The sequence below is a fragment of the Oryctolagus cuniculus genome, chromosome 20, assembly GCF_964237555.1.
Source record: "Oryctolagus cuniculus chromosome 20, mOryCun1.1, whole genome shotgun sequence".
NCBI classification, from domain to species: Eukaryota; Metazoa; Chordata; class Mammalia; order Lagomorpha; family Leporidae; genus Oryctolagus; species Oryctolagus cuniculus.
Window position 1 is genome coordinate 17,307,615 of NC_091451.1, and position 21,557 is coordinate 17,329,171.

Here is a 21,557-nt window from a genome sequence, read left to right on the forward strand (position 1 = left end):
GTCAAAACATCACGCCCCATTTGTAGAGTTAGGTGTATTTTTAAGATTGATTTTTTAAAATTTATTTGACAGGCAGAGTTAGACAGGGAGAGAGAGACAGAGAGAAAGGTCTTCCTTCCGTTGGTTCACCCCCCCCCCCAAATGACCGCTATGGCCAGAGCTACGCCAATCAGAAGCCAGGAGCCAGGTGCTTCCTCCTGGTCTCTCATGCGGGTGCAGGGGCCTGAGCACTTGGGCCATCCTCCACTGCCCTCCCGGGACTGGAAGAGGAGCAACTGGGACTAGAACCTGGTGCCCATATGGGATGCCAGGACTGCAGGCAGAGGACTAACCAAGTGACCCATGGCGCCGGCCACTGATTTATTTATTTGAAAAGGAGAGAGGAGAGGAGAGGTGAGGCGAGGCGAGGCCAGGCGAGGTGAGGAGAGAGGAGAGAAAGATCTTCCCTCTGCTGGTTCACTCCCCAGTCAGTTGCAATAGTCAGACCAGGGCCAGGATGAAGCCAGGAGCCAGGAACTGCATCCTGCTCTCCCACATGAGTGGCAGGAGCCCAAACGCTTTGGTCATCTTCTGCTGCCTTCCCAGGTGCATGAGAAGGAAGCTGGATTAGAAGCTGAGTAGCTGGGTCTCCAACCAGCACTGATACAGGATGCTGGAGTTGCAAGCAGTGGCTTAACCTGCTGCACAGCCCCAGACCCTGGCATGGGCATTTGTTAGAAAGCTTGTGTCCCATATTAGAATGCCTAGGTTCTCTTCTCGGCTCCACTTAGTACTCCAGCTCCCTGCCAGTGTAAACTCTGAGAGGCAACACATGATGGCTCAAGTAATTGTGTCCCCCCCATCAACTTGGGAGACCTAGATCGAGTTTTTGACTCCTGGCTTCAGCTTGGCCCAGCCACAGGTGTTGCTGGCATTTGGGGAGTGAACCAGCAGATGGGAGTGCTCTCTCGCTCTTGCTCTCTCTATCCCTATCTACCTCTCAAGCAAATAAGTACAAATTTAAGAGTCATGCAAACAATTAGTTCCAGTATGGGGAAAAAAATCTCACAGCAGACAGAATGAAGGGCAGACTTCTCTTGGGAGCACAGAGAAGCAAGGCCACAGAAGCTGTCCATTTGCAGGTGAAAACCCCTCGTCCAAAGAGCTGAGTGCCCCTGTGCCCCTGGGGAGCAGCAGGGAGGAGAGAGCCTGCAGCCCCCGCTCCCCGTTCCCACGCTAAGCGAAGCAGCCCAGGGCACCAAGGACACAGGAGGCGACAGGGCCAGATGAGAAGCCCCCGCATGACACAGCACGTGACCATCTCCCAGCAGCCCCTGCCTCCCCCCCACACCCAGCCTCAGAATCAGGTTTGCTGTCTGTGTTTCATTCACCCCTGGTCAGTGTGGGATGTGTTTCCTGGTGAGGGTGGAGCATCAGCTCCTGCCACCCTGCCCGACCTTCTAGCACTTGTCCCGTCCCACGGGGGTCCCACGCTGTAGAGGAGGCAGCCTTTCAGAAAGGCCTCTGCAGGTTGAGGGGAGGGCCCCGCCTTGGCAGTGTGGACAGGGTAGAATAACCAGAACCTTCTCCCCTGCGGGCAGCAATGGAGTTCATTATTCTCAGGGAGCTTGCAAGCGAAAACAATTACATAAGCCTCCCATCTGGCTTCCAAAGCACTTTTGAAACGATTCCATCTCAAGTCCATTAATTTTATGGGGACTCAGAAGCCTGGGCTGGGTGGGAGCCTTGTCTGGAGTCGGCCCCTTCAGGCCCTGTCACCTTCAGCGTCCTTTGTTCCCTCGGCTGCCTCGCTCCTGCCTCTCTCACCAGCCTGCCTTCCCTTGCAGCAAGACCCTCCCCAGCCGGGCACAGCCGAGGCTCAGCTCAGTCTCACAGCATCTCCTTGGAGCCCCTCTCGGTACCAGGCTCCTACTCGGTTCTGGAGCTGCAAGGAGCCTCAAGGAGCGCGCTGCACAATGGACGATGCCTGCTCTCATCCTGTTCCACTCCTCCCCTCGCCCCTTCCCAAGGCACCTGTCTGCCTGGGATGCTCCTGTGTGCCGAGGCAGGAGCTAGGGCTTCCCTGCATTCTTTCATGTAACTTGTCACAGAGGGCAGGCATCGGGTACAGTGATTAAGATGCCTCTTGGGAAGCCCACGTCCCGTATCAGAGTGGCTGATTCAGGCCCTGGCACTGCTGCTGATCCCGCTTCCTGCTGGTGCGCGCCCTGGGAGGAACAAGTGATGCCTCAAGTCCTTGAGTTCTTGTCACTCACATGGAAGACCCAGGTTGTGCTTCCTATTCCTGGCTTCGGCTTAACCTAGCCTTAACTGTTGTGGGCATTTGGGAAGTAAACCAGTAGATGAAATATTGATCCATTGATCTTTCTCTATCTCTGAGTTTCAAATAAAACGAAAAATAAAATTAATTTTCACATCAGGTGTAACCATTGTTATACCCACTTTCCAGATGAGGAAAAGGTTATTTAAATTACCCGCAGTCACACAGCCAGGAAGGGGTGCCTTCCACTCCACCTGCCTTCTAGACCCGTCTTCCCACTAAGCCACGCCCCCTCCGCTCAGAGCAGTAGGTTTTGTCTCCATCTCCACTGCCCCTTCCTCCTGAGAGGTAGCTAATCCACGAGTGAGTGTGAGTGTGTCTGCCAAGGGCTCGTGTGTTGGGAGGTCGATCCTCAGGTGGGGGAACCCTTTAGAGGTGGGACGTGATTATGTCATTGGAGGTAGCACCCTTGGAAGAGATTCTGGTAGTCTTTCAGACTCCAAAGCCATGAGCCCCGATAAGCCTGTTTCCTTCCTAGGTAGTTGCCCCCAAGTACTTTGATACAGTGATGCAAAGCTGACTAATACACCCACTTAGATCACTTAAGATGGGCCCGGCACTGTGGCATAGTGGGGCTAACGCTGCCACCTGGGATGCCTGTTTGAGTCCTGACTGCCCATTTCAGATCCAGCTGCCTGCCAATGGCCTGGGAAAAGCAGTGGAAGATGGCCCAAGTGTTTGGACCCCTGCCACCCCTGTCAGAGACCTGGCTGAAGCTCCTGGCTCCTGGCTTCAGCCTGGCCCAGTGCTGGCTGTTGCAGCCATCTGCGGAATAAACCAGCAGATGGAAGTGGTCTCTCTCTCTCTCTCTCTCTCTCTCTCTCTCTCGCTCTGGCTTTCAACATAAATAAATCTTTATGAAAAATCTCAGGAAGTTTCAAATATATAATATATTATTGCTAACTCAGAGCATGAGACTTTTTAAGGCTAGTCATTCTATCTGAACACCATTCTATCTGAAGACCAAGGACTTGTGTATCACAGATCATTGTCTCCTCATATTCCTGGAGTTGAAAACCAGAATGTTCCGAGTGAATCTTTGCTCCCTGGAGAGTAGGAGGAGCCTTCCTGGCGCCGCCACTGCCCTCTGGTGCAGGTGTGGGGTGACCCTGGAGTCCGGAGACCCTCACAGCAGCTATGCTGTCACATTGCATCCCTGCAGGGGGCTCTAGTGGACTCAGGAGTGGATCATGCTGTCTGTGTACCACCAAGGTTCACACGTGGTCCTCTGCCTGCCCTGTGGTCCCCTGGGGGAGAGGGGAGGGTGGCAAAGACCCCCAGGGGGGTGTCTGTGGAGTTGTATCCAGGACAACAGGAAGTCTGTTGGTTTGCATGTGACTGGCACGTCCTGTGTGGTTTCCAGGCATTCTCATAAACAGCCCAAATACCCCTGCCAGCACCCACAGTGCAGTTTAGCTGTTCTGGTGTTTAAAGCTGTCAAGTCCTGGTTGTTTTTCTTACTCCAACTCACCCACCCACTCCAGCCAGCCCACATTCTCTATGCTAAAAGTATGGAGAGAAGTCAGGAGAAGTGGTAAAAGTCTCCAGCTGATCTCCTGGGGTCCCCCAGACATCGCTGGTGCTCCAGGAACGTGACTGCTCCGTCATGCCTCTGCGTGGAGCCTTGCCTTGCAGCTGGCCTCTAAGATCATCACCATGGCTCTGTTCACTGCAGTAGGAAGGGCAGACGTGGGCGAGAAGCCCTGTGCTTAGTATCGGGGAGTCTGACACTCGGAGCGGGAGCCAGGACCCCAGTGCCTGAGGAGTCCAGTTCTGGGAGGACTGATTTGCCATGGTGGGCTGCAAAAGTGGCAACTTACAAGGCCCAAAGGGAAGAACAATACCCAGGGTCAACCATGCAGGTGGGGGGGGGGGGGCTGTTGTCTCATCTGTGACTCATTTTCTAGAACCAGGGCTAAATGTTAGAGGCATGCAAGCCACAAGAGTAACTCAGTGCTAAGTAAAAATAACAACAATTTAAAAAGCCAAAAAATTAAATTCGAGCTACAGAAATTTCTGTGGTTAAAGACTCCCTTTCCTAGGACTGATCCCTACCCCACCCTCAGGTAGGACCCCTTCCTCTCGCTTTTCCCCTTATAGGTCAGCCCCATCCACAGGGATGGCCACTGCAAAATTATCAGCCACTCTGTACAATACGGCCCTCCCCTCATGAGCCCAGTTGATGTGGCCCAAGGGGGACTTGTGATCAACGGTAGCCCAAGCAGAGGCCTTCCCAGAGGTGCTCAGACTTGGGGCCGCAGCGACCCTGTCAGTGCCCACACCCGACTGCTCCGTGGGAGACCCCCACTGCTCTGAGTTTCCTTTCACGGATCCACTACACAGTCTACTGACCAACGTGTTCTCCAAAAGGCGAATGTGCGTGGGCAGTCTGCTCCTGTTCCACTTCTTGCTGTTAAAGCCTAAAGATCAAGACTGGCTCGTCACTCTCTTCCTTGGGGTGCACACAGCTTCTTGCAGAGCAGTGGAAAGGTTCTTGGTTCATTTGGTAGCCAAAGGATCCCTTTCAACCCAGCCGCCTCCCAGCTGCAGAATCTCTCCTGGGATTTGGCGCCTCTGAGTGGCCTTTTTTTTTTTTTTTTAATCCCAGACACCTGAACCAAACCTCAGTAAATTTAAGTAAAAACCCCTCAAGCCAGCAGTTGGGTTAACACAACAGGAGGCTGAGAAACAGACTGGTTTTGGAACAGACCCTCATTTAGCTATTTTTGTGTTATGCACATACTTCAGTCGTTTGTAAACTCTTGGAGGAGAAGAAATTGCTCTTCAGTACCTTTGTATCCTTGGGTTCAGTCTCTTACACTTAACAAATAGTTGATACACGTGTGATACATAAATGAATCATTGGATTCCTTATGTTAAACATAAAATCAGTGATTTGAGCACCATGAATCAAATAGCATGTGTTTTAGGTATATTTTTATATACCAGGGTGTTTCTGTAATGGGCCCCGGTGTTAATAAAATTTAGCAAGACTGGATGGACACTTTTCTTTTACCTGTAGCAGAGCCAGCTGTTAAAAGCCCAGCTTCCAAATGTGTGTTGTGTATATGGAAAATTCCCGGCCTTCCTGGTCAGAATTGTTTAACCTTTTGATGGAAAAGGAACGTCTCTCTGACTAAGCAGAAATGGAATCTGCCCAAGATTTTGAATAACCTGTGAGCGTTCAGTCTGGCATGGGCCAGAGCTCATTTAGCAACCAATTCTCTTGGGAACCAAGAGACCCACCCCCCACCCCCCACCCCCGCCCGGGGAACACTTAGCTCTAACAGACCACTGAGCTTTGAGAAGCCTCCACCATCTTCACCCTGTACAATCATGTCAGCAGAGGCTGGGGAAGGCTCTAGACAGTTTACTGTGACCACATTCAACCACCGGCACCCTGATTCCATGCACTGATTACTGGGGAGGGGAAATTATGACATCATTGTGGGTGCATGGTTGATGCAGCTCTGTTGAGGTAGACTTGGAGTCCAGAAACCTGTAGGAGACTAGGTGTGTTTAAGTATGAGGATACTTCAAAAAGTTTGTGGAAAACGGAATTAAAAGATAAAATTGGGGCTGGCATTGTGGCACAGCATTTAAGCCACTGTTTATAATACTGAAATCCCAGATGATTACTGGTTGAATCCTGATCACTCCACTTCCAGTACAGCTCCTGGGAAAACAGTGAAAGATGGCCCAAGTGCTTGAGGTCCTGCCACCCATGTAGGAGACTCAGTTGGACTTCCTGGCTCCTGGCTTTGCTTGGCCCAGCCCTGCTCATTGAAGCCATTTAGAGAGTGAACCAGCAGATAGAAAATATCTTTCTCTGTGTATTTCTCTTTCTAAATGCCTTTTAAAAAAGATTTATTTATTTATTTGAAAGGCAGAATTACACAGAGAAGGAGAGGCAGAGAGAGAGAGAGAGAGAGAGAGAGAGGTCTTCCATCTGCTGGTTCACTCCTCAAGTGGCTGCAAAGCTGGAGCTTTGCCGATCCAAGGCCAGGAGCCAGGAGCTTGTTCTGGGTCTCCCACATGGGTGCAGGGACCCAAGCACTTGGGCCATCTTCTGCTGCTTTCCAGGCCATAGCAGAGAGCTGGATCAGAAGTGGGGCAACCAGGACTAGAACTGGCTGGCACCCATATGGGATGCCAGCACTGCAGATGGTGGCTTTACCTGCTACACCATAGCACTGGCCCCTCTAAATGCCTTTCAAAATAAATTTTAAAAATTTTAAAAGGATAAGATTATTTTGGTATAAAAAATTGTGAGATAGATGCAAAGGTCTTCAAAAAATTCAGGAAAATGTGTATTATGAAAAAATTATTCAGGGATTTCAATTTTTATTTGCACCAAACTACATGTATCCTTTTTAAAAGTTATTTATTTGTTTGCAAGGCAGAGTGACACACACACACACACACACACACACACACACATCTTCCACTCATTGGCTTACTCCCCAAAAGCCTACAACAGCTGGGGCGAGGCCAGGCAAAGGCAGGAGCCTGGAACTCCATTTGGGTCTCCCATGTAGGTGGCAGGACCTAAGTACTTTCGGCTATTGCCACTGCCTTCCCAGGGCATTGTCAGGAAAGGGGATTAGAAGTAGAGTAGCTGGGAATTGAACCTGGCACTATGATATGGGATGTGGGTGTCCCAAGTGGTGGTTTAATCTGCATGACAACATCTGCCCCAAATTTATGTCTTTTTTTAAAATGATTTATTTATTTATTTGAAAGGCTGAGTTACAGAGAGGCAAAGGCACAGAGAGAGAGAGAGAGAAATAAGTCTTCCATCCGCTGGTTCACTCCCCACATGGCCACAACAGCCAGAGCTGCGCTAATCTGAAGCCAGGAGCCAGGAGCTTCTTCCAGGTCTCCTATGTGGGTGCAGGGCCCAAGCACTTGGGCCATCTTCTATTGCTTTCCCAGGCCACGCAGAGAGCTGGATCGGAAGTGGAGCAGCCGGGACTCCAACTAGTGCCCACATGGGATGCCAGCACTGCAGGTGGCGCCTTTACCCGCTACACCACAGCACCGACCCCCAAACTTATCTTTTAATTCCACTTCTATATGAAGTTTGTGAAGTGCCCTCATATTTAAAACAAAGAGTCCTGTCTCCCATTTGTACTTCACACAAGCGCCTCTTTTGCATACTGAATACTTGCAGTTCCGTTCTGTGCTGGGCATTCTACTGTGAACCAATAGAACGGGACACGGGAAGCCTTGAGAAAAAGACAAGCAGCCCATGGGAGAGCCCTCCCCACCACCTCAATCCAGAGAGCACCTCTGCACCATGCCCAGGGAGAAAGCCATAGGCAGAGAGGTCCCTCCCGGTGGCGGGGCAAAGGGCACCTAAGGACAGAGCAACCCCGTGAGCCGAGGGGCAGCGTGGGCCCCAGGTCCCCGGGCGCAGGCCCTGCAGCCTCCCACTTCCTGCTGCGGGCAGACTCCCCCAGGGCAGGCCGAGCCTCCCGCTGGAAGTCCTCATGTGACCCTCAGGTGTTCTGTGTGGGAGGGGAAGCAGGCCGCTCTCAGAGGAACACAGAGCCAGGGACACAGAAGTGCCGGCCCCTCGTGAGCTGAGAGAGGACTGAGAGGGCCTGGGGTAGAGCAGAGCCAGGCTGTGCGTGTCACCTTGATGACCCCCCCCCCGCCCCGCTCCAGGATGCCAACCTTGGTGCAGTGCACAGACACCTGTGGGTGAGCACACAGGATTCTGGGGGGCTGCATGGAAGCAGAGGGGTGGGGAGAAATCCCCTGTACCCCTGGAGAAGCAGGTCCAGACCTCCAGCGTAGCCCCATTGGAGCAGGATGCACAGCCCGGGGGGACATATCATTCCGGCCATCAGCTTCCACTCCACTCTCTTCTGGTAACAGCATCCTAGTTTTCACCAAGACCATGGCCTCCCCGGCTCCATGTCCTTAGGACCTTGGTCTTTAGCATATTCATCACTGTCCCCAGCCACAGTGCTGATTTGAGGGGAGGGCTTGCTGATGGGGGGTGGGGTGTATTAATTTTGACTCCAGGCTCTTGTCTCGCACAAGGACCAGTACTCTAAGTGCAGACATGTGTAAGGTGTGAAAGTGATACCAAGATGTGTTCAAAAGGTGACAAAGTGAACACACACACGTGAGTGTGGGTTGCCCCACCCAGGGAAACACCCACCATTGAGAGGGAGAGAGGGCACCTGTGCCCACCTCCAGCCATGGGCAGTGCTGAGAGACAGCCCCTCCCAGTTGGTGTCTTTTATGAGGTAGAAGCGGTGGCTCTACAGGTGTGAAGCCATCTGGGGATACACGGCACCTCCACAGGTTCCACGTGGCGCTCAATATCCATATTTTCACAGCACCCCCACGTAGGTCCCCGATGAAGCAGGTGCATCCCAGGAAAGGGGCGTTCTGATCGACGAGCAGGAGGATAGAGTATATATGGGGGCTTGTGACTTCCCGCTCAGCAGACCTAAACTACCTACCTGCCTGTTTACCCCGCATCAGTCAACCTGGGGTGGCTGGCTGGCGCAGAGGAGAGAGGCGCCGTTTCCCAGAAGGTGAGCCGGGGGTGGGTGGGTGGCAAGCGACCCTGTGTGGGGAGTTGGGGCCTGAGAATGAACCACCACTGGGAAGTCACGGGAGGCAGCACAACCTCATCCGGTCCCTTACACTAGCCGAGAAATCCCCTCTTCTGAGCCAGCATGAGTTGGGCTTTCAACACTAGCAACCAAATGAGCCTGCAGCTGAAAACAAGGGCTGGTGGTCCTACCCCCACACACACCCAGGTAGAAAAGGGAGCACTGAGTTACAGCACCGTGGTCGGGAGGACTCCCTTGTCACTTGAACACACAGGCAGTTCTCCCTGCAGAGTCGGCCTGCAAATCCTCGCCACCAGGGGGCGCCGGGCTCTCCTTTTCCCTCCTCCTGCTGCCTGGTCGCTCCTGCGTTTGCCAGGGGAGGGGTGGGCTTTTTGCGCAAGCACTTAAATACCTTCAGAACCATTTTTAGACCTTTTATTCTATAGACCAGAAAATTGCTGAAATTAGGAGAGATTTGAAGTGGTTCTTCCCCAAGCCAGAAACGGTTTCTGCCGTTGCTAAATTTAAACGCTCAGCAGCATCTTGTTTTGGCTTTTGTGTGGCTGTTATGTAAGCAACACTGACTCACTTGGGAACAGGAAGGCTGGTTGGAAGGGGTGGCCTCACAATGATGGGTGCCCCCAGGATGCTTCGCAGAGGGCAGGGGCAAGAGAATATGGTTTTCTATGAGCGTTCACATAGCCCTGGGGCAGAGTCGAAAGGAGGTTATGTATTAATGCAAAGAGGAAAAGAAATCACCAAATAAAGGCAGTAATTTTTTTAAGATTTATTTTATTTACTTGAAAGGCAGGAGAATAGAGGGAGAGACAAGGAGAGATTTTCCATCCACTGGTTCACTCCTCGAATGACCGCAAAGGTGGGACAGGGCCAGGCTGGAGCCAGGAGCTCCATCTGGGTCTCCCATGTGGGCGCAGGGGCCCAAGCACTTGGCCGTCTTCTGCTGCTTTCCCAGGTGCATTAGCAGGGAGCTGGATCAGAAGTGGAGCAGCCAGGACTCGAACCAGGGTTCTGGGGTGGGATGTTGCTGCAGGCAGCAGCTTAACCCACTGCACCACAGCACTGACCCCTAAAGACAATTTTAATAAGACAAAAGGACCCAGGCTATTCCGACTGCTCTACAAGGGTGCAACCAGGGAAAACGGATTAAAAGGTAGCTTTATTTGGCTGCATAAAAGTTTTGAAGTACATTCATATGAGAGTCTTCCCAAGGTTCATGGAAAATGTACATTATGACAAAACTATGCCTGGATTTCAAAATGTTTTTGAACCAAAATAAGCATCTTTTAATCCCATTTTTCCACAAGCTTTTAGAAGTACTCTCCTATTACAAAATGGAGACTGTATGAACGTGCTATGCCGTGTAACACATTCTCATAAACTTAGCTGCTCAAAACCAAATTGCTTTTCACAACAGTCCCAGTGGCCTGAAGTGCAGGTGTGACGGGGGTGATGTGCTCTGCTCAGGGCCTTGTGAGGCTGAAACCCACGTGGGAGTCGGCCTGGGGATCTCTTCTTGGGGACGGGGCCCCCAAGTTCACGTGGATGCCAGCACAATTGAGTTGTTTGTGGCTGGCTGTCCCCAGAGACTGTTCTGAGCTCCCAGAAGCCCCTCCCCTCCTCACCACGTGGCCCCTCACCTCGTGGCCCCTCACCCCGTGGTGTTCTAGCTGCTTCAAGGCGGTGCCCAGGAAGACTGCTCTGCTGGCTCAGTCTCTGACTTCTTTATCTCTGACCCGCAGGCCAGGTTAGGTCAGACTCACCTGCCTGCAGAGATGAGCTCACACAGGTGTGCCCCACCCGAGCCCTGCCTAACACAGCGATTGAACTTTCTACAAAGCAAGGACCTAGAAGGTGCAGTTTCAGTACCCCACACGATAGGCGGATGTTTGAGTCCCTCCCATCCATGTGTTCAAGCCCTAACCACAGTGCAGTGGTGCCCGGAGGCGGGGCCTTGGGAAGTAATCAGGTGGAGGTGAGCTCATGGGGGTGGAGTCCTGTAATGAGATTAGTGTCCTTATGAGAAGAGGAAGAGAAACCAGAGCTCTGTCTCTCCCTTTGGATCATGTGAGGACGCAGCAAGCAGTTGGCCCTCTGCAAGTCGAGAGGAAATCCCTCCCCAGGGACTGAATCCACTGGCACCTTGATCTTGGGCCTCTCCATCTCCAGGGCAGTGAGAAAGGAGCGTGTGCTCAAGCCACCCTGTGTGTGTTATGTTGTCAGAGCAGCGCGGGCCAAGACGACCACAATGCTGTGGTTCCCACTGATCTACCTCGACGTGAGCCTTCTATACAATAGGCTGCTCAAAGACTGAAAACAGCCAGCATTCAGAATTTTCCCATGAGTGTGTCCCTTTTCTGTACGCTTCATTTGTCGGTCTCTTCATTCATTCAACAAACAAGCACCTGTTGTCCTCTCAGCTCTGTCTGACCCAGGACTGGGACCGGGCTGAGGCCAGCAAGGCACCGAGAGCACACAATGTAGAAATAGCTCATTTTGATGTGGGCCAGGCAGAGTCATGGAACTCAGGGACAGGAAGTTAAGGAATGCCAACGCCCACGCCATGTGTACTGCCCAAATCCCGTCACCTTCCATGCCGATTCACCATGGCCAACCACGGCATGTGCACTCCTCATGCTGCTAAACCTCCCTGTCCATCAGGCAGTGGACGCGCCTTCTGGGATGGCCCCACTGTACTGCAGCCCTACCCCTCGTCCGATGGAAAGGACGCCCCCAGCCTGGTTAGGGGCAGTTCTCCCTCAGGAGGCTCGCCACACTCATGTTTGAGTGTGTGCGATCCCTTGGCCTTTCAATAAATTCTGCTTTCCTTCTAACCTCTGTCTACGTCTCCCAGTTGTATTCTTACATGTGGGAAGACAGGAACCTGGACTAAGTCTAGCTGGGGGCTCTCTGTGAGCCCAGCCAGGGCCCTGGATCCCCACAGTGTAATTCGGGGTGTCTGTCCCCACAACAGTTTCACAGCCCTGAGGATGAGAGCCGCTTGACCTGACTACCTGATGCCTCGTCTGGCTCTCACCATTTCAGACATGGAAGAAACAAAGATTTTTTTTTTTATTATTTGAAAGGTAGAGTTACAGACAGTGTGAGAGAGACAGAGAGAAAGGTCCTCCTTCCATTGGTTCACTCCCCAAATGGCTGCTACAGCCGGCGCTGCGCCAATCTGAAGCCAGGAGCCAGGTGCTTCTCCTGGTCTCCCATGCGGGTGCAGGGCCCAAGCACTTGGGCCATCCTCCACTGCCTTCCCGGGCCACAGCAGAGAGCTGGACTGGAAGAGGGGCAACCGGGACTAGAACCCGGCGCCCACATGGGATGCTGGTGCCACAGGCAGAGAGTTAACTAAGTGAGCCACGACACCGGCCCAAACACAAAGATTAAAAAAAAAAAATCCATCTGAGGTGACCATTTGGTATAGCAGTTGGCACACCCGCATCCCGTAAGAAGGTGCCTAGTTCTTTTCCTGGCTTCCACTGCAACTTCTTGCTGGTGCACCCCAGGGGAGGCAGCAGTGACGGCTCAAGTAATTAGGTCCCTGCTACTCCCGTGGGAGATCCAGATGGAGTTCCTGGCTGCTGGCATTTGGGGAGTTGAAACAATGAATCGGAGTAGGATCTCTCTCTCTCTCTCTCTCCCTCTCTCTCCTTTTTAAATAAGTAAAAATAAGTAATTTATTTTTAGAAGCGACTTTTTCCCTCAAGGCATACTCAGTTTAGAAGTTCAAAAGCAGAATACCCGACCAGTTTTTGGAATCCCAATTGCCAGCTGCGCAAGAACCCGACATTTCCCCTAAGAAGCACAGTTGAGTATAACTGAAAAGTTCAGTGACCATTGTGACCCTTGATGATTTAAAGGTGTAGTCATCTATAGCACTATTAAAATATATCTTTATAATTCTTATTTACATTTTATTTGAAAGGCAGACACACTGAAAGATCGTCCATCCATTTGGTTCACTCCCCAAATGCCCACAACAGCCAGAGCGAGGTCAGGCCAAAGCCAAGAACGCAGAACTCAGTCTAGGTCTCCCACATGGGAGCTGGGTCTCCAAATACTTGAGCCATCACCTGCTGCCTCCCAGAGTATACATCAGCAGGAAGCCGGAATCAGGAATGGAACTTGGACTGGAACCCAGGCACTCTAATCTGGGATGCGGTATCCCTAGCCCTGTCTCAATGCATGGCCTGCTCAACGAGGGGAGAGGGGGCGTCCTCATTCTTGACCTCTTTCAATACTGAAATAAGGAAGGAGTCCAAGAGGCCAATGGGCATATTTCATCAGGCTGGTGAGAGAACAGAGGAGAGCAGGAGAAAGCAATAGCAGAGCGGGATGTCCGGTCAGGGAGTGTGATCCCGGGTCTGGCATAGTTACCCTAGCTCCCCTTTCTTCTACATCGCCTGCTGTGGCCGCCCCACATGACTTAGGGTGCGGGGTGTGGAAGGGGCGTGAGTGGTCGGGTCCTGGTGCACCCACAAAATGACGCAAGGCAAACCCACCATCCTGCCGGAGCATGCCTGAGCCTGCCTCAATGCCCTGTGCCCACACAAGCGCTGCCCCCAAGCCTGCTGTGGACGCACACCTTGGCATAATAGACACTCTATGCTATGCTTCCCCGAGTCCTGACGCTGACGAACCCTTTGCCACCTGTTGCTCCATCGACATGTTTGTGGATTTTTCTCACGTCCCGGGGAGAAGCCCATGTTTCCCAGGCGTGTCTTCACGCACAGGTTCATCCCTCTTCATCTTTCATTGATGTTTTTTCTCGCTCTCTATTTGCCATTTTAGCACCAGCTGGGGTACTTGCTGAAAGAATTTCATGAATCTCTTTTTCCCCTGATTTCCATTCATAATATACAAATGTCCTTCAAAAAGTTCCTGGAAGGGAATTGAAAAAAAATGATTTTTTTGATGTAAAAAAATTTGCAATCCATGCATACTCTTTAATAATCAGCATCTTCCATGAACTTTTAAGATACAAAAAATTTATTTGATGGGGTTTTTTTGCACCCAAATACATTTATTTTTTTAATTCCATTTTCCCGTGAACTTTTTAAAGTCGGCTCATGGAGCTGACCTGCACCGGAGCCTGGCTCACCATCCTGTACGTTGCTCAGGACCTCTGGATCCTTCTGAGCGCTCCTGGGGTCTTTGCAGAAAGCCAGCCAAACCCCAAGAGCCCCATCCTGACGCAGAGCCCAGGAAAGCAGGCTGCCATGAAGGCTGTTGTGCAGATATTTTGGGTTCTTCACTCACTATCCTCAGCTCACCCTGCGGAGTGGGAAAAGGGGCCCATATGAAAACAGTCTTGAACCTGGGGGCCCTGCTCCCCTTGTTCACGTTAAACTTCCTGAAGAAACTGAGAATAGACCTCAGATCTCCTGGGCAATTTCTCAGTGCTGAGTGTTTAACCAGGAGGACTGTTAACCAGAGCTCTGAGCTGATAGCAAATACGTGTGACCAGTTCCCCAGCCTTGGCCATGGAAGGGACTTGACAGGTTGGACCTGGGGCCCCTTGGGTTGGCAGAGCCTAGATCTGCATCTTCTAGAATTCTCTGCAAAACAGCAGATCCATTGTGAGGGCTTTCCCTACCCCACCCATGTGGCCCAAAGCAAGTAAGATGTTTATTCCAGTGCTAGGAGGAGGAAGGTGCAGGCGGATGTGGAAGGAGTGCTAACCATGGCTAACCTAAGTCATGTTGCCAGCCCTTCCTGGATCAGCGCTCGCCTTCCCTCCCTGGGGGAAGAGTAAACAAAAAGCTGGAACTGCTCATGGTAGTCGGAAGGTGGAAGTTCAGGGTCCAGGCTTAGTTGTGCCGCTTCTGTGTCCCTCAGGGCTCTGTTTCATTCTGTAGCCATCCCTGTGCACAAGAGGTGACCTGTGCAGGTAATGACAAGACCTTTGGTTGAGCCCCTAGCTGTCCAAACTTTAGGAAGCTGATTTCTCTCAACCTCAGTTCTCTCATCTGAAAAAGTAGGGGTATTTACACTTGGCTTGAAGAGTTGGTTTCTGTGTGTGTGTGTGTGTGTGTGTGTGAATTAGAATTGCTTGGAAGCTACTATGTTATTAAGAAAGAGTTACCACAGCTATTACTGTTGTCCACGCCTGTTTTATTGATCAGTCTCCCCTACTAGCCTGTGAATTTAAGAACAAGGATTGTATCGTATTGCTAATGGCAGTTACAGGGCCAGACTCTGCTTGAGCAGTGAGTTGGTGTTAGCACCAGGATTTGAGTGAGGGGCAGCAGCCACCAGCAAGTAAGAGCCTACACATATTTACCTGAGCAGCAGTTCTCAAATTCTGTGTGTTCAGGGCACATCTCACAGGACTGGCTTGTTCAGACAGCAATGAGCCAGCCTTGATTGCAGCTGAATCCCTCCTACTGACACAGATCTCTCACATGGTCTACAGAAGGAACCAGGATGGTCTCACCGCTTACTGGGACGCCCTTCATCACTGTGGTTGAGTGGGTAGAACATTTACTGCTCTGATCTCCCCTGCTAACACACCCAGGAAGAATTCTCATGTGTCCAGTTAATCACCATGTTTCTCGGTGACTGTCTTGGCCACACACCTCTTACCTTTTCACAGGACTACAGGTTGTGGCCATGGTGCATGGCCTTCAGTGCAGGTCTTAGGCAGACACTTCAACTTTGCCTTTAGAATTCCAGGGTTTCGTTTTTGTAGTTTCTATTTATTAAGGCATTGCAATTTTGCTAAGATGTCAATTTTTTAAAATTACAAGTTATATATAAGCCTATATGTAATGCAAAATGCTCCTACAGTGAAGAAATGTTAAGAGGAAGTCCTGTAGAAGTCTTGCTTTATCTGTTTCAGTCAGGATAGGCTAAACAGCAGTAACAAGCATGCCCTGATCTCAGTGGCTTTGTGTAGGGATTTGGCTTGACAAGATCACAGCCATTTTGTCATAACGGCCATCTTTTTTTTTTAACTTTTATTTAATGAATATAAATTTCCAAAGTACGCTTTATGGATTACAATGGCTTCCCCCACATACCGTCCCTCCCACCCACAACCCTCCCCTTTCCCACTCCTTCTCCCCTTCCATTCACATCAAGATTCATTTTCGATTATCTTAATATACAGAAGATCAGCTTAGTATACATTAAGTAAGGATTTCAACAGTTTGCTCCCACACAGAAACATAAAGTGAAAAATAATAGATGATTTTTTTAAATGATGATGAAATCAGATCAGACCTATTGTCATGTTTAATCCCAGTGAGAGTCAAGTTGGGAGTTGATAATTTCTTTTTTTTTTTTTTTACAGAGGATCAGTTTAGTATGCATTAAGTAAAGATTTCAACAGTTTGCACCCCCATAGAAACACAAAGTGAAATATATTGTTTGAGTACTCGTTATAGCATTAAATCTCAATGCACAGCACATTAAGGACAGAGATCCTACATGAGGAGTAAGTGCACAGTGACTCCTGTTGTTGACTTTACCAATTGACACTCCTGTCTATGGCATCAGTAATCTCCCTATGCTCCATTCATGAGTTTCCAAGGCTATGGAAGCCCTCTGAGTTCTCTGATTCTTATCTTGTTTAGACAAGGTCATAGTCAAAGTGGAGGTTCTCTCCTCCCTTCAGAGAAAGGTACCTCCTTCTTTGAAGACCTGTTCTTTCCACTAGGATCTCACTCACAGAGATCTTTTGCCAGAGTGTCTTGGCTTTCCATGCCTGAAATACTCTCATGGGCTTTTCAGCCAGATCCGAATGCCTTTAGGGCTGATTCTGAGGCCAGAGTGCTATTTAGGACATCTGCCATTCTATGAGTCTGCTGAGTATCTCACTTCCCATGTTGGATCACTCTCCCCTTTATTTATTCTATCGGTTAGTGTTAGCAGGTACTAGACTTGTTTATGTGCTCCCTTTGACTCTTAGTCCTTTCATTATGATCAATTGTGAACTGAAATTGATCACTTGGAATAGTGAGATGGCATTGGTACATGCCACCTTGATGGGATTGAATTGGAATCCCCTGCTATGTTTCTAACTCTACCAATTGGGGCAAGTCAGCTTGAGCATGTCCCAAATTATACATCTCTTCCCTCTCTTATTCCTACTCTTATGTTTAACAGGGATCACATTTCAGTTAATTTTCAACACTTAAGAATAACTGTGTATTAATTACAGAATTAAACCAGTCATATTAAGTAGAACAGGCGAAAAAAACTACTAAGAGGGATAATGTATTAAGTTGTTCATTAACAGTCAGGGCTATGCTGATCTTTTTTTTTTTTTTTTTTTTTTTTTTTTTTTTTTTTTTTTTTGACAGGCAGAGTGGACAGTGAGAGAGAGACAGAGAGAAAGGTCTTCCTTTTGCCGTTGGTTCACCCTCCAATGGCCGCCGTGGCTGGCGCGCTGCGGCCAGCACACCGCGCTGATCCGATGGCAGGAGCCAGGAGCTTTTCCTGATCTCCCATGGGGTGCAGGGCCCAAGCACTTGGGCCATCCTCCACTGCACTCCCTGGCCACAGCAGAGAGCTGGCCTGGAAGAGGAGCAACCGGGACAGAATCCGACGCCCCGACCAGGACTAGAACCTGGTGTGCCAGTGCTGCAAGGCAGAGGATTAGCCTAGTGAGCCACAGCGCTGGCCCATAACGGCCATCTTGCCTGTTATGCAACCCTTATAGTCATCCCACACCATCTGGGGTAAACAAAGTCATTGAGATAAGCTCTGGAGCTTGTCTGGCTGGGTTAGACCCTGGAATAGTCCTTATCCTATACTCAAAACATTAACGTTTACTCTTTTGACCTTATTTATTGATTTGAGAAGCAAGAGAGAAAGAGTTCCCATCTGGTGGTTCACACACCAAAAGCACGAAGCAGCTGAGGCTGGGCTGGAGGTGAAGCCAGAGCTGGAACTCAGTCTAGGCCTTCTATACGGGTGTTAGGGACCAGCCACTGGAGCCATCCCTGCTGTCTCCCAGGTTGGCATCAGCATGAAACTGGGGTCGGGAGAACAAGGCGGGAATCCAACCAGGCATGCTGGTGTGGAACACGGGCATCTTAGCTGCTAGATTCAATGCTGCTTCTGGAATGTTACTATTTCTTTTTTTAAAGATTTTATTTATTTATTTGAGAGGTAGAGATACAGACAGACAGAGACAGAGAGAAAGGTCTTCCATCTGCTGGTTCACTCCCCAAGTAGCTACAATGACCGGAGCTGGGCCAATCCAAAACCAGGAGCCAGGAGCTTTTTCTGGGTCTCCCACAGGGGTGCAGGGGCCAAAGAACTTGGGCCATCCTCTACTGCTATGCCAGGCCATCAGCAGAGAGCTGGATTAGAAGAGGAGCACCCGGGACATGAACCGTCACGCATATGGGATGCTGGCACTGCAGGCAGAGGCTTGGCCTACTGTGTCACAGTGCCAGCCCTGGAGTGTTAATATTTCTTGAGAAAGTCCAGGTGCACTTAGGTTAGCCCCAGGCCACCTGTTTCTAACCTAACATATAAACCCATTGCTACTGGTCAGAGGCATGGAGATCCATATTGGCTCTTATTTCCCCCTCAAAATTACCCTCTGGATAATCCTGGATCTGCCTGCCTCTTTCTTCTGTCTCTGTACCTTCTACCTTTGGTGACCCGTTCTCATAGCCCAGGTTCTCCAGAAACGCTTTATAACAGCAGATGTTTAGTTCCTGTTCATGTTCCATGTTTGCCATGAGCCGCATGCAGCTCTGTTTCTTAACATCTTCACTCCAGAACCCAAACTGATGAGGATAATAATAATAATAGTAAAAGATAAAGCTAACCTCTCTTTGGAACATAATGGGTCTTGTGGCAGAATCAAAAAGACAAGGCCCTGACTTTTAAAGCTTTGCCCAGAGTGAATAACATCATTTATTGGCCAAAGCAAGCTGTGTGGCCAATGCTGAGGTCACCAGCGTGGGAAGACGTCCTCCGCAGAGCAGCCTGGGTGTTGGTGGGAGGAGCACCTCCCCCTTCCCCGCGCTCTCCCAGAGGGAAGGGCTCCCAGCAATCAGGGCGCGTCCTTCGGTGGCTGGCTCCCAAAGGGTGTCACAGAGTGTCCATGGACAGTGGGTTAAAAGTCAAGCTTATTTTAGTGCAAAAAAAATTTGAAACCCATTTACCTGAGGGCTCTTCAGACATTTATGAAAAGTGCATATCATGGAAAACATCATACTTGGGTTTCTATTTTCTGCACCAAAATAAGCCTATCTTTTAATTCTATTTTTTCTATGAGCATTTGGAATATGCTCATATTTGCCAGTATACACAAACACACACACACGAATATGGAATGTTGTGCCACACTGTCCTGCAGCTTGCTCTGTTCTTGTCATATGCCTTAGAGACCTTTTCACTCGGTACATAGAAAAGTCTCCCCCAAGGGGCCAGCACTGTGGTGTAGTGGGTAAAGCCACTGCCTACCAAGTGGCCTCCTACATGGGCGCCAATTCAAATCCTAGCTACCCCACTTCTGTTCCAGCTCTCTGCTAATGTGCCTGGGAAAGCAGTGAGAGATGGCCCAAGTGTTTGGGCCCCTACCACCCATATGAGAGACCCAGAAGAAGCTCCTGGCTTCAGCCTGGCCCAGCCTGGATGTTGCGGCCATTTGGTGAGTGAACCAGCAGATGGAAGACCTCTCTCTCTTTCTTTTACCCTCTCTCTCTTTCTCTCTCCTTTTAAAAAATTTATTTATCTGAAAGGCAGAGTAACAGAGAGGCAGAGAGAGAGAGGTCTTTCATCTGCTGATACAGCACCCCAGAGGCCGCAATGGCCGGAGTTGTGCCAATCCAGAGCCAGGAACCAGGAGCTTCCCCCGGGTTCCCCACATGGGTTGGGGAATTGTTCATATTTATTGGCTAGTGTCACGCTTTTTCCTTTCGTGAATTGTCTGTTTTCTTTACCCCTTTCTGCTGATTGTCTTGTCTTTTTCTGTGTTTTGTCTTTTTCTTTCGGATTTGAATGAAGTGTCTTATCTACTTTCTGCATGCTAATCCTTTGTATATCCAGTTATGAACACAAACATCACTTGATTATGTTAGAAACCTTTTTCTAACAACCAGTGAAAATACTAACCAGGAGCTCCTCACTTGTCACTCTAACCCTACAGGTCTATTTCCTGAAACACAGAAAAATGTCAGAAGAGGCAACAAATTATTTAGTGTGGAAGCTGCATGAAGCATTGCTTTCTGTTCACCAAACAGTTGGTGCTGCTTTCCACGCACATTTGCAAGTGTGCAGCCAAACGGCCTCTCGGGACACTGCCAGTGTCCCAGCCTGCATCCTTCTGTGGCCCCTGGCTCTCCCCTAAACATCTGCCTGCGGTTCTGACATCACTCAGTTGTATCTGGAGAGCAACTGGAAACTTCCTCCCGTCTCCCCAGATATGTGCTACTCTGTCTACAGTGTTCTGTTGGGGCGGGTGTTGTGCGGCACAGCAACTTAAGCCACTGCCTATGACGCTGGCATCCCATGTAGGCAGCAGTTCGAGTCCCAGAAGCTCCACTTCCAATCCAGCTCCCTGCTCATGTTCCTGGGAAAGCAGTGGAAGCTTGGTCCAAGTACTTGGATCTGTGCACCCATGCAGGAGACCTGGATGAAGCTCCTGGCTCCTGGCTGGGCCTGGCCCAGACCCAGATCCAGCTGTAGCCTTTGCAGTCATTTGGAGGAAACCAACAGATGGAAGACCTCTCTCTCTTTACCTGCGTCTCTCTCTGTCTCTCCTTCTCTCTGTAACTCTTTCAAATAGTTTTTTCTTTTTTAGGTGAAGTGTTGTGTTGAGTTTGGCTTTCTTTATAAGCCTTGGTAACCAAAATGTTGCATTGGAGAACCAGTGATATTCTCCGAAGCCTGGGTGTTAACAGGAGGAGCTCTACTGTTAAAGGTTACCTGGGAAGACAACGTGTGAGTGATGCCTCGCATGGCTTCCGGTGCCACCATTTTGTTTTTAATTTTGTCTGTTGTGTTTTTTAAAGGTGAGGTTTGCTATTTCATGTAATCAAACCAGATATTTTAGGTTTCTGGTTTTAGAACCTTGCTCTGGGACTCTTCCCCCATCTCAGGGTTCTTTTTAAAAATTCTCTATTTATATTTTTGTTTGTTTTAGGGGCATATATTGTGGCATGATGGGTTAAGCGCCACTTGGGACACCTGCACCTCATATTGGAGTGCCTGGGTTTGAATCCCATCTCCAACTCTTTGCTAATGTGCTCCTTGGGAGCCAGCAGAGAATGGCTCAAGTACTTGGGTTCCTGCCACACAAATGGGAGCCCCAGATGGAGGTCCTGGCTCCTGACTTTGGCCTGGGCCAGCCTGAGCTGTTGAGGGCATTTGGGGGATGAACCAGCAGACAGAAGAACTCCCTCTCCCTCTCCCTCTCCCTCTCCCTCTCCCTCTCCCTCTCCCTCTCCCTCTCCCTCTCCCTCTCCCTCTCCCTCTCCCTCTCCCTCTCCCTCTCCCTCTCCCTCTGTGTGTCTGTGTGTCTGTGTGTTTGTGTAGCAGTGCTTTCAGATAAATACACTTTTTAAAAAGTTGCTAGCTTGATTTTGTTTAGCTCTTTAATCATAAAGAGTTAATTGTTGGATAAAGTGTGAGGTGATCTGGGGGAGTCTAATTTTTCTTTGTCCCCAAAC

General features: G+C 49.9%; 1 protein-coding gene across 6 annotated transcripts in view; it reads right to left on the reverse strand.

Moving 5' to 3' along the window:
• Nucleotides 1-21,557, reverse strand: part of LOC108175891 (serine/threonine-protein kinase MARK2) — a 657,969-nt gene that overhangs the window by 35,683 nt on the left and 600,729 nt on the right. The window lies entirely within an intron of this gene.